At 39.3% G+C, this 16,516-nt stretch overlaps 1 protein-coding gene across 1 annotated transcript in view; it reads right to left on the bottom strand.

Moving 5' to 3' along the window:
- The window catches only part of LOC117401664 (caM kinase-like vesicle-associated protein), a 35,944-nt gene extending 22,280 nt beyond the window's left edge, over positions 1-13,664 (bottom strand). The window contains exon 1 of the mRNA XM_034002444.3: positions 13,589-13,664. The gene's annotated coding sequence lies outside the window, so the exon portion shown is untranslated. The remainder of the gene's footprint in view (positions 1-13,588) is intronic.
- Between the last annotated feature and the right edge of the window lie 2,852 nt (positions 13,665-16,516).

A 16,516-nucleotide genomic window follows, 5' to 3' on the forward strand; every position in this document is an offset into this window, starting at 1 on the left:
AACGGCATATATACTGACAACTGCACTATAAGTACGTTTAGAACACAAAATAATACATTTAAAACAATCTGATTCTGTACTATTAAATGAGATGCCCTTGGGCAGGTGCTAGGAAGAGACAAGCAGTAGCTTCTCGTTTCTAAAATGGCATTATCTCTGCATCAAAGTATGCATTTCACCTTGGAATAGTGTAAAATCGAACTCCATTGTTCTTTGGAAAACAGCATTTTCAGCCTTTTTCCCCCCTAAAGCCCCAAACTTCAAAAACACAGCAGCTTTTAAAAAGTCACGCAAACGCGCAGAGAATGATTTAAGGCATGATGTCAGCAGGCACAGAAATCAATTTTTATTCCGTTAAGGGAGAAAGCAGAAAGAAAGTAGGTGTTTAAATCCAGTTTTGTTCCTCTGGAATACATTTGATGTCTTATTTCAAGAACACTTTGTGTGAAGAGTGTACAGTGGAGGGGGTGGTGAGTCTGTAAGTCCATATATCTGGAGAATCGCTTGTTAAATTGTCATAAAAGTTGATTTTAACATTAAGCATCTGGGTATACAGTAGTGTTTAAAGGTTTGGCAATAACACATGATTTACAGCAAGACTAGGGCTGGGGATTGTATTGCCCACTCCTCACTCAGACCCTTTACTTACCAAATACCCGGGTATCTGAATAGATCATTGTCTCCTCTTTAAAAATAGGCTAAATATTTTAACGAGCAAGACAAGTAGAATGGTCCCCTGAAATATGCTCCTTTTTATAGGAAAGCAGCACAGCTGGGGATGGGGAGTTTGTTGTCGGATAGCTTCAATCAGACTACTTGCTCAGTAAATATCTTGGGATCCTTGAATAGAAATCCATCAACTCTTTAAAAAAAAATTCTTGTGAACACTACACTTTACATTTTTCCATATATATATAGAGAACCACCTATCCAACTCATGAGACTTGGTAATTAGATTAGCCTATTAAGAGTATACAGAGAGAGAGAGAGAGAGAGAGAGAGAGAGAGAGAGAGAAACCCGAGATTAAATTATTTTCCTTTAACTCACTGAAGCCCATCTATACATATATATATATATATTTTTTATAATACATGGATATTAATATCTGTAATAAAAAAAAGACAATAAACGGGTGTTAAAGTTCAAATTGCAAGTGGATTTTATGAATAATAACGTAAATGAAGTTATTAAAGAATCTTAAATATCATTTTTGTTGATAATTCAGGAATGGTGAATTAAACTGGGTAGATAATGAAGTGCAAAAAATAACGTATTTTTAAGGAAATGGTGTTTCAATGGGTTATGGTTTTTATTTTTGTTTTCTAGTCGCTGTCAGTATCAAAGATTATTTGTCTTGCTCACTTGGTTGGTGCTCCTGTTGGTGGAGGATGATTGTAAATCTTCACAGAGACAGTTAAAAGTTTGTTAAAAGTGCCTAAAAAGCACAAATTGCGGGTGATGTCGAGTGATTGAAAATTAGACATTTTGTGTTTGAAAGAGGTCTCGGGGTGCACAGGAGTCAAATATGGGTCAAAGGTCAAGTATAATCTTCTAGAGGAATATGCCTGTTTTTAATTTAGTTGTTGCCAATTATTTGTATTATTTTCTCCCAATTTGATATGTCCAATTATTTTTTAGGCTCAGCTCACCGCTACTACCCCTGCGCTGACTCAAGGGGGCGAAGACGAACACACACTGTCCTCCGAAGCGTCCAGCCACTCAAGAGCTACAGCGTCGGAGGACAACGCAGCTCTTGGGCAGCTTACAGGCAAGCCCGCAGGCACCCGGCCAGACTACAGGAGTCGCTGGTGCGCGGTGAGCCGAGGACACCCTGGCCGACCTAACCCTCCCACCCCCCGGGCGACGTTCGGCATGGTTGGCTGTGGAATATGTATGTATGAAGAAAGTGGTTGTTTCTCTCAATTTATGCCAACCAGCCAGGAATGTTATGTACAGAATATATATATATATATATATACGTGATAATGTTCACCATAGTAATAGCTCTGATTGTGAATTTACAGTCAAAATGATTTCAAATGGATAAAAGAATAGCATGACAAATAATGAGTTATTGATCATGACCAGTTCTATATTAGACCGCACTGTCAGATTGTTATTGATTGGTACTCAATAACTGTGCAGACAAGGGCAAACAAGTGAGTACTTTACGTTGGGTGATTAACACACTTATTGGTTTGAAACCGCTCTGGAGTAATTGCTGTACCCTTGAGCAAGGTACTTTACCTAGATTGCTCCAGTTAAAAAACCCAACTGTATAAATGGGTAATTGTGTGTAAAAATAATGTGATATCTTGTAACAATTGTAAGTCACTCTGGATAAGAGCATCGGCTAAGAAGAAATAAGTAATTACAGAAGAGGTCTGAATCCCACTCAGGGTGTCCATAGGTGACACAACCTTTTAACATTGCTTTCTGATCCATAGCTTTCATTTGAGATTCGTCCTCATAAATAAGGCAGTTGATTTATCAGGGTAGTGCGGTCTGTTCAGGCGAGCTGACATTACACAAATCATCTTCACTGCCAGGTTTCAAGTATAACACTGCAGGAAAAAAGCAGCAGACAGTTTATATTAGAGGAGGCTCACAACTATCAATTCAGCTAAAAGCCCCCAGATTGGAACCCAGGACTCCAGAGGAAGATGAAAGCCAGGAATTACAGGCTATTGAATGAGCTCCTATTAGCACGTGAAGCAGGATCACTGCCCTCCCTTTAAAAGGAGTGTTAACCAAGTAATTTTAAAACACAATAATTTAACTAAAACAGTGAATTAGAACAGTCAATAGTGAACACAGGGGTGGCCTTAATGCTGAATGCAGGACCTTAGTATTGAATACATGGGGGTGCTCATAATATTGAATGTGGCTTTAAGTTGCTGTCAATAGCAGAAAACAACCAGCCTTAATTGTGATGTGGTCTTAATACTGCGATGACTTGAAAATGTGCTTTAACTGGGGTTTGCATACAGTGATGCACTAGAGACCTCTCTGCGGTTCTATATATATGGTTAGGGCTCTGGACTCTTGACCAGAGGGTCGTGGGTTCAATCCCAGGTGGGGGACACTGCTGCTGTACCCTTGAGCAAGGTACTTTACCTAGATTGCTCCAGTAAAAACCCAACTGTATAAATGGGTAATTGTATGTAAAAATAATGTGATATCTTGTAACAATTGTAAGTCGCCCTGGATAAGGGCGTCTGCTAAGAAATAAATAATAATAATAATAATAATAATAATAATAATAATAATAATAATAATAATAATTTGATACAATATTGATCATACACTGCCTACTTCTTTTCTCAAATACCAGTATATTGTATACAGTGGCACCAGCAATGATTCAGGCAGTCCCCCCAAATTTCAATCTCCATAGTTTTCTATATTATACAGCAGTGGCTCCAACAATGATTTACAGCAGTTTTGAAGTAAATAATATTAAATAAAATAGAAAAAAATAAAAAAAAAAAAACCCTTGAAGAATATAAACTAACGCAGGCACCAAGAAGAAGGAATTATATTTGAGTGTCAATCTGGACAGGATTGTGGGGCAATGTCTGTCTTTTTGTCTGCAGATTTAATTAAACTAACACAGTAAGAAGGGATTATGCTGAAACTGATTGTATGTGTGTGTGTGAGAGAGAGAGAGAGAGAGAGAGAGAGAGAGAGAGAGAGAGAGAGAGAAAGAAAGAAAGCTATATTTTCAGGCTCTCCTCCCCTGTATAAAGAGTCTCCCGTTCTCTGTATAGACAGTCTCTCATTCTCTGCATAAAGACAGTCTCTCCTCTCCTGTATAGTCTGTGTAAATTCTGGGTATTATTTGAAGCCAAGCTGCTGCTGGTGAATTGAGTTCGAACTCAATGGCTGAGCAGATTAGAGAGAGGCAGCATTGCTACACAAATATCAGAGCAAGAGAGAGACCTTCTCATAATCTAACAACGACTATAATCTAACAATGACCTTCCAAAGCCAGTACAGCTCTGCTGTAGCCATGACAACAAGCCAGTCAGGTTACATCCATGAACCCATTGCCGTGGCTGGACAGTTGAACAAGTTGTACAGTATAGCATAGAAGCAGAATTAGCATCAAATGCATCACAGTTTAATAAACTTCCAGTATACGCAACAATGTAACACACAGGTGGATGTACAGGCAGACCGGATAGGTAATTAGGTGGGACAGTCCCGAAATGTAAAGACCAAGTCCCAGTCCCGGGCTTAACGCCTCCGGGACGGCATTTGTCCCAAATTTCTAGACAATCTTAAAGTATAGAGCCACAGTCAAACCATAGAAATGACCTCTCTTAATATCATCTCACAAACCCGCTTAGTGTCACATTTTGTGCAGCCTGTCAGATGCTGCGTCACCGGGCTTTATTAAGTAACCACAGGATATAATTAATTTCCAACGCAACTAACAACCAATAATCATCTCGGCTGATAAACTGACATTTTGTGCAGCCTGTCAAATGCTGCATGGGCAGCCATGGGACAGAGTTTAGTTGCAAAACATCCAATGTCACCAAAGTTTAACAGTCTTATACAAATGCAAAAAAAACCCCACAACACCAAGTGCAATGCCTAATTGATGCCTTTTTTAGATAATGACACAAACTGTTTCGTTCCAGTTAATGATATAAAACGTATTTGTCCTGTAGTCCTCTACCTCTTGTTTGAGGGCCAAGACCTGGAGAGGGTCGTTCACGGATGTGACCGTGATCCCTCGAAAGGGAGGAGGTCCCGAGTGGAATTGCAGTGCGTAGCTGGTGTGTACAGTGGTGAGCATCCAGCAGTCTCAGGTGCAATTGCGCCAGTATTGCAGATGGTGTTGTGTAAACGGATGGGTCTGAGGCTGTAAGCCTTCAGGGCCCCTGCTGGAGCTGCTGAGGCTGGGGAGGAGGCTGCCTTGGAGGCTGTCTGGGGCGGTTCCTCTGAAACTGTCTCCCTGGGCGCTGGTGCGCTGGGGCCCCATGTCCGGCGTTCCCCCGTCCTTGTTGCTGGCTCCTTACCACGGAGGCCTAGAGGTGGTGCCTGAGGTCACCTCGTGGTGCTGCAGGGACCAGGATAGACAGTTGCAGTGCAGTCACACAACCAGTCCAGCACGAAGCTCGCAGTGGAGTGGAGCACCCAAGATGGCGTCTGGGTCGCGCGCAGCACACGGCCGCTGCAGCGGGGTAGCACAGCCTGCAGAAGGGAGTTACCTACTGACCTGTTCGTGAAAGGCAAAAGAGACTGACGTCTCCGTGCAGTGACTATTTTTTACTTCGGGAGGCGGGACCGAGGACGTCACTCCACAGAGGGGCCTATCGGCAGCTTTGATATAAAATGCTCAGCGAATACCTACCTGACAAGCAGGCATATCCCAAAAGTATTGGTTTGGCGGTCATCTTCGAATTGAAAGGGAGCCACTACAAGACACACCAAGGAAGTGCAACACTATGAAAGCATGCCATGCAAGCAGAGATTTCTTTAACCCAGTACTGTATGCTTTAAAATCAATATGTGTTTATTTCAAAACTGCATTTGAGACCTTTTTTTTGCAAACGGATGTGCAGAATAGAGAAGAGTTATAGAACTATTTTGCTAGCTACCATCAGATTAGGAAAACCGTGATCCTTCAGTGAAATGTTCATGATCGTCTAAGCAGAACGACAATGTTTTACAACACATTCCTAATATAAATGAATGAAACAACATCAGTACTTTAGAAGTAAATCTCTTTGACTTCTCAGAGCTACCAGGAAGAGGCTCTCAGTTGATTAAACTCAGAGTAAACCACTGAACTGGAGACTGCAGCTCAAGCAGAAAGTTGCATGCTTATTTCACTTTTATATCCCCTGTCTCTCCCTCCCCTCTTTCATAAAACATTCATTCTTTCCGTTTCTCCCCTCCTCTTCTTTCTTATTTCCCCTCTCCTCTCTGAACCCTCTCTCCCTTTCACCTTCTCCCTCTCAACCACTCCATCTCTTTCTCACTCTTGTTTAACTACCCCCTCTCCCTCTTTCTCCCTCTCCCCCTTCTCTTTCAAACTCTCCCTCCCCCACTCCCTATTCAGTTCGAGAATGTTTTAAATCGGCATGCTAACACAAGCAGCGTTGTATTGTCAGTGCCACACGATTCACACAAAAGAGACAGAATCTTCAAGGTCGGTTAATAAATCTGCATTTATCACTTTTTAAAAGCTATGACTACTAACAGCAAGCCACAAGCCAGCCTCAAGTCATCTCACAAAGCCATGTTTTTTTACACTGCTTTGACAATTTATTAGGACCAGTCTCTCCCTGATTGGGTTTGGCATGGCTCTGGTGTGGGGCAGGTTCTCCTGGTATACCCTGGGTCCCTTCATTACTCTGGAAGGCTGAATGAATACTAAGCATCACTGATGCACCACCCAACAATGCCAAACCCTGATGGCTTTTTTATGAGGAGCATGACAGAGACTTCTTCCACGGTCCCCACAATGATCTCAGTGCAATTCTCTGAACAATTCATCATCACGATCCTCTACAATGAATATTAATGACTGAATGGAGCCCTGGAGACACCTTCCAACACCTTGTGGAGTCAAGGCCATGATTAAACGATGGTCTGACACTAAATTAGTACAGGTGCTAAAAAGGTAGCCAGACATGTCTATGTCAGCAAGAGCCATCTAGTGCCTAGTTAGGGTACTGCCAGCAAAACAAACTTGATCCAAAGTTTTCGATCACTAGATGGCGCTGTATCTAACATCTATAAAGATGGATGAGCTTGTCTGTATTAAATGTCTGACAAGCAACTAGAACTGAAGAGCACCTCATGAACTCATACTTAAAGCAACACTGACTAAATAAAGGCATGTTTTATAGTGCAATTCATCCCAGTTCATATTCACGTGTATTTCAGCATCCCTTAAAATATTGATCAATATATTGCTACCAGAATAGGAAATGCATGTTATAAATTTCAAAATATATACAGTATACATCAATTTATTTTACAATATATTTGGAAAATTTAAATATTTAAAGTAGTGGGAGATACTTTGGAAATATATTGGAATATGTTCCACAGTTCAAACCAAATAGTATTAGAAGTCTACATTGCAATATATTTTGATGACATTTCGAAATATACTTTACATGCTGAAATATATGGTAATATGTACTGGACTAACCCTGCATTATATAATACAGATGTGTGTGTGTAATAATATATACCTGTATATATATATATATATTACACACACACATCTGCATTATATAATGCAGGGTTAGTACATATATACACGTACATATGGATGAAGGCTATATTTGCATCCTGAGCTATTTGAAAAAAGGCATAATACCACACTAGTGATGTCATAAAGTGATGATTCCTCTATAGGAAAATATACTTGAACTTTGACCCATTCGACTCCTCGAGACCACCGCTTTCAATTCAAACACAACATGTCTCGTTTTCAATCACTCGACAACACCCACAGTACAGAAATGTTCATTAATGAGCAACAAAATGAAAATATGTTAAAAACAAAAATGATGTAAAGCTGGTACATTCGTATCTCAGAGAAACTGGAGAGGAACGGGAAATTAAAACAAGGTAAAGGCAATCGAACATATAAAGCTGAAGCTCTAACGGATAACGACACAGAACGTCTGTACAGCGCTGAAACACGACGTTTAAAAAAACCTGTACTGCTGAACCTCGTCTTCTTTAATATCAGCATCACAAGGGTATCCGTGGATTATAAAAAAAAAATAGATGGGCCTCTTCAGTGAGTTACAGGAAAACAATTCCATCTCGGGTTTCTGTGACAGTTTATAAACTCGACCGAAGGCTCTCGTGGTTTATGACATCATAGAAACCCTAGATGGAATTATTTTCCTGTAACTCACTGAAGCCCATCTATTATTCATTTACTGTGTTGTAGTAAACAGCTTTAGCTAGGTGAATCTGCCCTCAATTCAGGGTTTAAATGGGTTAGGTCATTTCATTTCTTCCACCTCTCTCTCTCTCTCTCTCTCTCTCTCCTATTTAACCCTTCAGGCATCGTGGTATTGAGTCTATTTATCCATTTACTTTCCTTGGAGTTTCTACATTGTATATTATATAAAAAAAGCTCAGGTAAAAGTTAGTCCCTGATTTGTGATAATTACTGTTGAATGATTCCTGTCACTTTGCAGTTTCTCCTCCACTCTGAGAAATGCTGCTTCAGTTATCATGCAGCTTTCTGCTCTGCAGTGTCCCAATTACCCAGCCTCTGTGCTGCTTCACTCTGAATATCTTAACCTCCTCATTCAGCCTGCTCAATTATTCCTTAGCAATACAGCAGCTTTTACTGAGAGCTAACAGACTTTAAAAACAATTTCCTACCTAGCTTTATTAACATGCCCCTTCTCTCTTTTTAAAGGAGTGCTAACCATCTTTAAAATCCATTCTCTCACCTCTTATTAGCTTTATTAACATCATCCCTGGTCCCTCCCTTTAAAGGAGCGCTGACCATCTTTAAAATCCATTCTCTCACCTCTTATTAGCTTTATTAACATCATCACTGTCCCTCCCCAAGGTTTTAAAATCAATGTTCTTAGCTAGCTGTGTTAATATCATCACTGCTGTGCTTTAAGCAATGTAGTTTACAAATCAGTTTGATAATGTAATTTAATAATGTTAATACCAAGTTTCATCGCAATTGGATGAGTGGTTTTCCAGACATTCTTTAGCCCAGGTTATTGATTAGAATCTGGGGGTGTATGGAGGCTGGCTGGCTGTAGAATCTGGGGGTGTATGGAGGCTGGCTGGCTGTAGAATCTGGGGGTGTATGGAGGCTGGCTGGCTGTAGAATCTGGGGGTGTATGGAGGCTGGCTGGCTGGCTGCCTGTAGAATGTGGGGGTGTATGGAGGCTGGCTGGCTGGCTGGCTGTAGAATCTGGGGGTGTATGGAAGCTGGCTTGCTGTAGAATCTGGGGGTGTATGGAAGCTGGCTGGCTGGCTAGCGGTAGAATCTGGGGGTGTATGGAAGCTGGCTGGCTGTAGAATCTGGGGGTGTATGGAAGCTGGCTAGCTGTAGAATCTGGGGGTGTATGGAGGTTGGCTGGCTGGCTAGCGGTAGAATCTGGGGGTGTATGGAAGCTGGCTGGCTGTAGAATCTGGGGGTGTATGGAGGCTGGCTGGCTGTAGAATCTGGGGGTGTATGGAGGCTGGCTGGCTGTAGAATCTGGGGGTGTATGGAGGCTGGCTAGCTGGCTAGCTGTATAAACTGGGGGTGTATGGAGGCTGGCTGGCTGTAGAATCTGGGGGTGTATGGAGGCTGGTTGGCTGGCTGGCTGTAGAATCTGGGGATGTATGGAAGCTGGCTGTAGAATCTGGGGGTGTATGGAGGCTGGTTGGCTGGCTGGCTGTAGAATCTGGGGATGTATGGAAGCTGGCTGGCTGTAGAATCTGGGGGTGTATGGAGGCTGGCTAGCTGTAGAATCTGGGGGTGTATGGATGCGGGCTGGCTGGCTGTCCATCACTCTTAAAATCATTTTTTTTTGACTCATAGTATTTTTTCTCAGAGGGTATTTTCAGCGCAAGTCAGAAAGCTATTTTTAGATTCTTTTCTGATCTCCATGTCTTTCCTCTCTGGTAGCTCAGTTGAATAAATTCTTTTGGGATGAAATCTGTGATTATTAAACAGCTTCAGGCAGTGTGCAGGCTTTTATAAGCGTGGAGGTGACAAGGGAGAAGGGAGAGACACACACACTCACAGGCAAAAAAGACATTATCAAGAAATCTATCAAGAAATTGTTCTGTTTACTATTGCTGTTTTATTCATATAGAGAATATGTCAATAGTGCTGAATGCATACTAAAGAAACATAATACATTCAGTGACAAAACACATTGACACAGTGCGACACGCACACACCCACACACACAGATACATACAAACTAAGACACAAACACTGAGCCCCACAAACTAAGACACACACTGAGACACGCACACAGACAGACACACACACACACACACACACTGAAACACACAATGAGACACACACAGATTTCTCTGACATACACTTTCACAGAAACACATTTAACTAAAGGAGCTTTTGATGCTGAGCACAAATTAAATCTGAAAAAAGCGAGAGTGAAAAAGAGAGAGAGAGAGAGAGAGAGCGAGAGAGAGAGAGAGAGAGGTGGAAGAAATGAAAAGACCTAACCCATTTAAACCCTGAATTGAGGGCAGATTCACCTAGCTAAAGCTGTTTACTACAACACAGTAAACCAAACACACAACAGCACTGAAAATAGCCTGTCAGTGACATCCATCCCTCATAGCCACGGTTGCGACTTCAAAGCTAGCAGTGTGAGGAAAAAACGTCGATGACCACGATGTATACCAACACTATTAGAGAATAATATAGAATAGGAAATGGCAATAAACAATATGGGTTAAGAGGAATTTAAAATCTAGATGTCATTAGGTAAGCAAATGAGGTGTAAGTATGGAGGTATATTAAAATGATTTACTGTATGTGGAATAACTCCTTGTGTCCTCAAGGTGTACAAATGACCTACAGATGGAGAGATGTACAGAGAGAGTGGCACCTCTACATAGCCCTGCAATCTGATACACTCAATAACTTCTGCTAAATATTATTATTATTCATTTCTTAGCAGACGCCCTTATCCAGGGCGACTTACAATTGTTACAAGATATCACATTATTTCACATTATACAGATATCACATTATTTTTACATACAATTACCCATTTATACAGTTGGGTTTTTACTGGAGCAATCTAGGTAAAGTACCTTGCTCAAGGGTACAGCAGCAGTGTCCCCCCACCTGGGATTGAACCCACAACCCTCCAGTCAAGAGTCCAGAGCCCTAACCACTACTCCACACTGCTGCCCTTAAATAATGTTAATAACAAGTGTTGTGACAATTTGACAAGGGGCTCCACAGATACTGTAAATGAACAAATGTACAATTTGTCAATTTTTTTTTTTTTTTTTTACAAATTCCTGCTATTCCCTGCAATTAATCAAACTATAATCAGAATCGGTTTATATCACTTATAATTCCCTTATTGTAATATCTCAGCCTAAATATAAAGGCAATCAATGAGGGAGAAGATCCTGATAAAAAAAATCACTTTGGTTACTACCACATGTTATACAACTGATTTCCAGTTAATATTGATAAAAATCACAAAATAGTAAGGTGTGCATGGGTTACCATTTTGGAACCAAATAAATCTATATATTGTAGCGTGCACGGGGGAAGGCAGCAGCAGGGCTGGTAGGTGACGTAATCACACACGACAACATAACTTAAGCCCTCCGCCTGTGTGTGGCCGTGTACCGTGTGATAATAATATGCAATCTCGGGAAAAAAAGACCAGAAAAAACGTAGGAAGTCTTGCACAATCTGAAAAACTTGGTACTGTTTTCTGGTCAGTAGTTTAAAAATATGTACGATACTTACAATTGGTTTTCTTTCAGTTTCAAACAAGGATTTACTGTAACTAACGTGAATATGTTTCAATTGCCGTTATCCCCTTTTTTTTAAATTTCTTTTACCACAACGAAACCAAAACGGTATAAAATACTATATATTGTATCACAGTGTTTATTATCGGTCCATCTTATGATAAGAACACTTTTTTTTCCAACCAGTTCATCCATAAATGAAATACAGCTGCTTGGCATTTTGTATGTTACTGTTACTCGTAGGAACGGTATTTCTGAGTTTAGCTCACTTAAAACTCAGGAGAAAATATGCTATTATTAAGCGATCGCGGGAAAAAACATAGAATTAGCCTCTAGCAGAGTTTTCAGTGCTATTTGGAACCCACTCCTGATGTCATTGTCACTAGAGCAGCGCACAGAAGCAGTCTGCATATGTGCAGCGATAGGACAGGATTCACAAGCATCAGCGTGGAGCAATTCATTATAAATGCAAACAAGTGCAATTATACAATAGCTTGAGACATTAAACGCCGTGATTGGCTACACAAGATCACATGACCTTGCAGTAAGAATTTTCTCATGCAAGGCTAGGGGCGAATCACCTCTGAAGATCAATCAATTCTATAGATTTTTTTTTCTTTAAAATCCTTCTCTTTGGCCACTGCGATTATTCCTATAAAGCCCCGGACTGCAACCTAAAATCGGGGTGGAGATCGGTTGTGTTGGATCTTAACAACGAAAGGGACAGCGTAAGACGAAATAAATAAATAAATAAATAAATAAATAAATAAATAAATAAATAAACACTAGATTCATATTTTCAAAAATATGGTGCAAAAAGTTGAACACATTCCAGTAATTCGCGCATTCGGTGGCTTCAAAATAAAGGTGCAGAGTGCGATTATTATGCTGGTCAAACAGTGACTTTAAATTTCAATTTAAATGTGTGAAAAAAAACTTGTAAATAAGCACTTTCTTTTTTTAGTTTGTCAAACTGCACTTCAAAAATAAACTTGAATATCTTAAAGCAGTCATACGTTTTCCCAGTGGCTTCTAAGACTATGTATATGACCTCACTGGCTGAATGATACTTCACATCAAGCTTAATTTAAAGGTGAAATGTTATTGTTCTGATTAACGCTCAGTAATGCTATTTTTTATTGCTTTTTCATTGAAAAGTGATTGCTGCCGACAATATATTTTTCTCTGGAGATTTTAGGACATTTTACTGCACATTTCCATGGGGACTAATTACAACTGCACAAAAGAGGTTCTGTGGATTTTAGCGATAAAAAAAACATGCCTGTCTTCAGCTCAGGGGGGCTGTGTCCTCGCAGGCTTGAATCTAAGATGCTGGTTGACATAATAATAATAATAATAATAATAATAATAATAATAATAATAATAATAATAATAATATATTTTATAAATAAATAAATAGTTATTATTAAGTTAAACTGTGTTGTGGCCAATAATTAGCTTTATATATGAATCCTAAGCAAAACTGCACAACATCCTACACTTTGGCCCTGACAAGTTTAGTGGCCTTGGCGCCTTCCATATATATATATATATATATATATATATATATATATATATATATATATATATAGATAGATAGATAGATAGATAGATAGATAGATAGATAGATAGATAGATAGATAGATTGTAATTTACATTTTTAATCCCATCTCCAGTGCAGTGTATTGAACTAACAAGTCAATAATGAGTTCATTTCTATACATTATTAATGTGCAGTTCATAATATGATTGACAGTCACGTCAGAATAAACTCATTCACGAAGTTTCTTTAAATAAAGGGTTTTTACTGGCATACTTCGTTGTTGCCAGCAGTAGTTCCACAAAACACATTCATATAACCACCAGTCGCTAAACTTCAACAAAATATCAATATTTCTTGTACAAAAACAATTATATAGAAATATGTACCGGTATAAGAAACGTCAAACACGCTGTTGTCAGTCCTTCGCATCGTTAAATTATAATATGACTCCTCGCAACAACTTTTTTATGAAGTCTTTAGAAAAGGAGAACACTCCATAATATATTGAATTAAAATATGAGCCTGCGTGTTTTGATATGTGGAATAGGAATAGTAACACGCCTTACCTTTGCGTCTGTTGTTCTCAAATCAGTTGTCGACACTTGTCGGCACTGCATCGCAACGCTAAACGAAGCAGGCGCGCACACCAAGTGAATAAGCTAGCTGGAATAATAAAAAAAAAAAAAAAAAAAAACTCTCTCTCTCGCTAAAAATATTTAAAGGTGCAGTACACCAGGTCCATGCCAAAATCAACCAGGAAGACACACAGTGCCCAACAAAGTGACCAGGCAGTGTATATAGAGAGATAGACTGCGTCAATAGATTTAAGTTTTAAAATGCTACTTTGAACCTTTTTTTTTTTGCAAGGTTATTTTTTCTATGCAGCGCATTTTTTTCAAGGTAGCACGCTGACTCTGCAAATTAATTATGTTACTTATATTTTAACATTAAATTCTTAAAACTTCAATATAAAACCATATTATAAGCACCTGTTGTTAGTGTTTGCCTCTGACGATGTTGGATTTGTATGGCAAGCCAAATTATCATTTAGAGATATCTGAAATTAATGTATAGATCTCTCTAAATATGTGAAGATATCTCTAAATCATTTTAAGATATCTAAAATACATTTAGAGATATCTCTAAATGACTTACAGATATCATTAAACGGACAGGAAGACCATTCAAAACACGGAGCATTTTCACAGGAAGTCATTTAGAGATATCTTCAAATTACTTCCTTTTCATTTTGAGATATCTCTAAATGAACAGAAAGTTATTTTGAGATATCTTCAAATGATTTAGAGATATCTTTAAAACCCTCATTTTAAGACAGTTTGGCGTGCCATGCTAGCACAATCCATATGGTTTCCATATTATTTAAAGATATCTGTATACAATTTGAGATATCTTTATTTCATTTTTAGATATCTCTAATTGATTTACAGATCTCTAATTGATTTATCTTTAAATGAATTTTAGATATCTTAAAAACTGCACAATTAAAGATATCTGGAATTCAATTTGAGATATCTCAAAATGTTTCAAGATATCTTAAAATGCAATGTGAGATCTCTCTAAATGATAATTTGGCTTGTCATAGATTTGTAGCTGGACTGGTGTGTTTACGCTTCACCTGTGTAGTTTTGAATTCTTCTGATTCTTACTGTGATTGGCTGAAAAGAACAGGGCTAGCCTGAGATTGGATAATGTTTGTTGGATTGGCTTTGCTTGTGTACAGTTTCCTAGTAAGTGAAGACGTCTGAGAGATGTAGTTGTTAGTGGAAGTTTTAGGAGAGGCAGAGCAAGCTGTGCAGGAAAATTGCTAAGCATATTTTTACGCATTCAATTCAAATTTAGTGCGGATTTCGGAATTTGTAATGCGGCAGGTATGCACCTTATCTGGACTGCTGGGTGTGAGTGTGTGTGTGTGTGTGTGTCTCTGTGTGTTTGAGCTGTCTGCACTATGAGGTCTTGTTGCCCTGTAGATATTCACCGCTCATTACACACACCATCTGCTGCCATGTCTAACTCTGTGACTGCGTGTGCAGAGCAAGCCAAGAGACAGGGGAGAAGGAGCAGGGTTACTGACAGGAGAGAGAGGGAGAGGATCTGGATAACTGAGAGTGAGCCAGGAGGGATTATTTTTATTATTATTTAGGGAGTGGGAGGAGGAGAGGGTACATTAACTTTAATAGCAAAGAGGGAGAGGGAGTAGGGTAAGAAAAAAGGAAGGCGAAAGAGAAAGGAGGTAAGCCTGTTAAGATGCTTTGAGTTCAGGAGCTGCTCTTCAGTTCTAGTTGCTAGATCAACCAATCTTTCTATTCGTTAGCGCCATCTAATGAGCAGCGCGTGTATTTCCAGCAAAACGAAAGTGTTGATCCAAAGTGACAGGTCTCTAGATGGCGCTGGTTCAAACTTCTATTAAGACAGCCAGTGCTACATATGTCTGTGGCAGGCTACTGGAACTGAAGATCAGCTCCTGAACTCGTATGAAAGCACATTAACACCTTAACGTCTTACACTAACTTATTCTTGAGATCAGTTTAAGCAGGGTACTTATTTGGTGACATCTAGTGGCTGTAGGACTGAATTGCAGGTCATTGAGTTTGTGTGCACTTGTCTCTTTAAGACAATGGTCCCCAACCTTAACATGCTTTAATAGCCAGGGGCCTGTTGTAAAGGGATCTGATCCTGGATACAGGCTCTTATCTTGCTCCTGTGATGTATTAGGTTTTACTAAAGCATCAGAGCTGATCCGGAACTCAGTTTGACCTCAAATTTCGATCCTGCTGCGGGGCAGGATCAGAAGAGGATCAGAGCTGGACCTGTGTTTTATAAATGGAGGAACTACAGCGGCATATTCATTAGACTGAAAGACAAGAGTGTATTTCATGATCGGCAAAAGTCTCTTCGGTTTACTGAGTTATATAGCGTGCTGCAGTCTTTTTTCTTTGCTTCAAATAAATGTACTGTATAATTTAAAATATACATAAACTAAAACAGGATAGCCATTCTTTTTTTGTATGCACAACATGTATTTGCATCACGTCCTCTTGCAGATTAGGCATTTTCACAAAAAAACAAACAAACAAAAACACTATAACACGTAGTTAAATGAGTCAATATGTATGTGTCAATATATGTAACCTATTCTAAAGAAAGATCTGACTTCATATTTTTTAGCTTTCTGTTTTTTGGCCAGCACTGGAAAAAAAACCCTAAAATAAAATAATAATAATAAAAAATAATTAATTATAAAATATATAATAATTATTTCATTCAGTTGCCCTGCCTAATACACACATAAATCAAAGATATTTGCATAACAAAATGAGTGACTACAGGTGTAGTGTTATAAAGTGGTACATTGTGAGAATGTGGTATGTGTAGCAAAACTTGACTGTGTCATGTCAGAAAGTGGTACGCTGTCACATTGGAAGTGGTACACCGTCAGATTTTGGTACAGCTGCAATCAGTTGCGATCTGATGAT

This window comes from Acipenser ruthenus, chromosome 55, assembly GCF_902713425.1.
Source record: "Acipenser ruthenus chromosome 55, fAciRut3.2 maternal haplotype, whole genome shotgun sequence".
In the NCBI taxonomy this organism is placed as follows: domain Eukaryota; kingdom Metazoa; phylum Chordata; class Actinopteri; order Acipenseriformes; family Acipenseridae; genus Acipenser; species Acipenser ruthenus.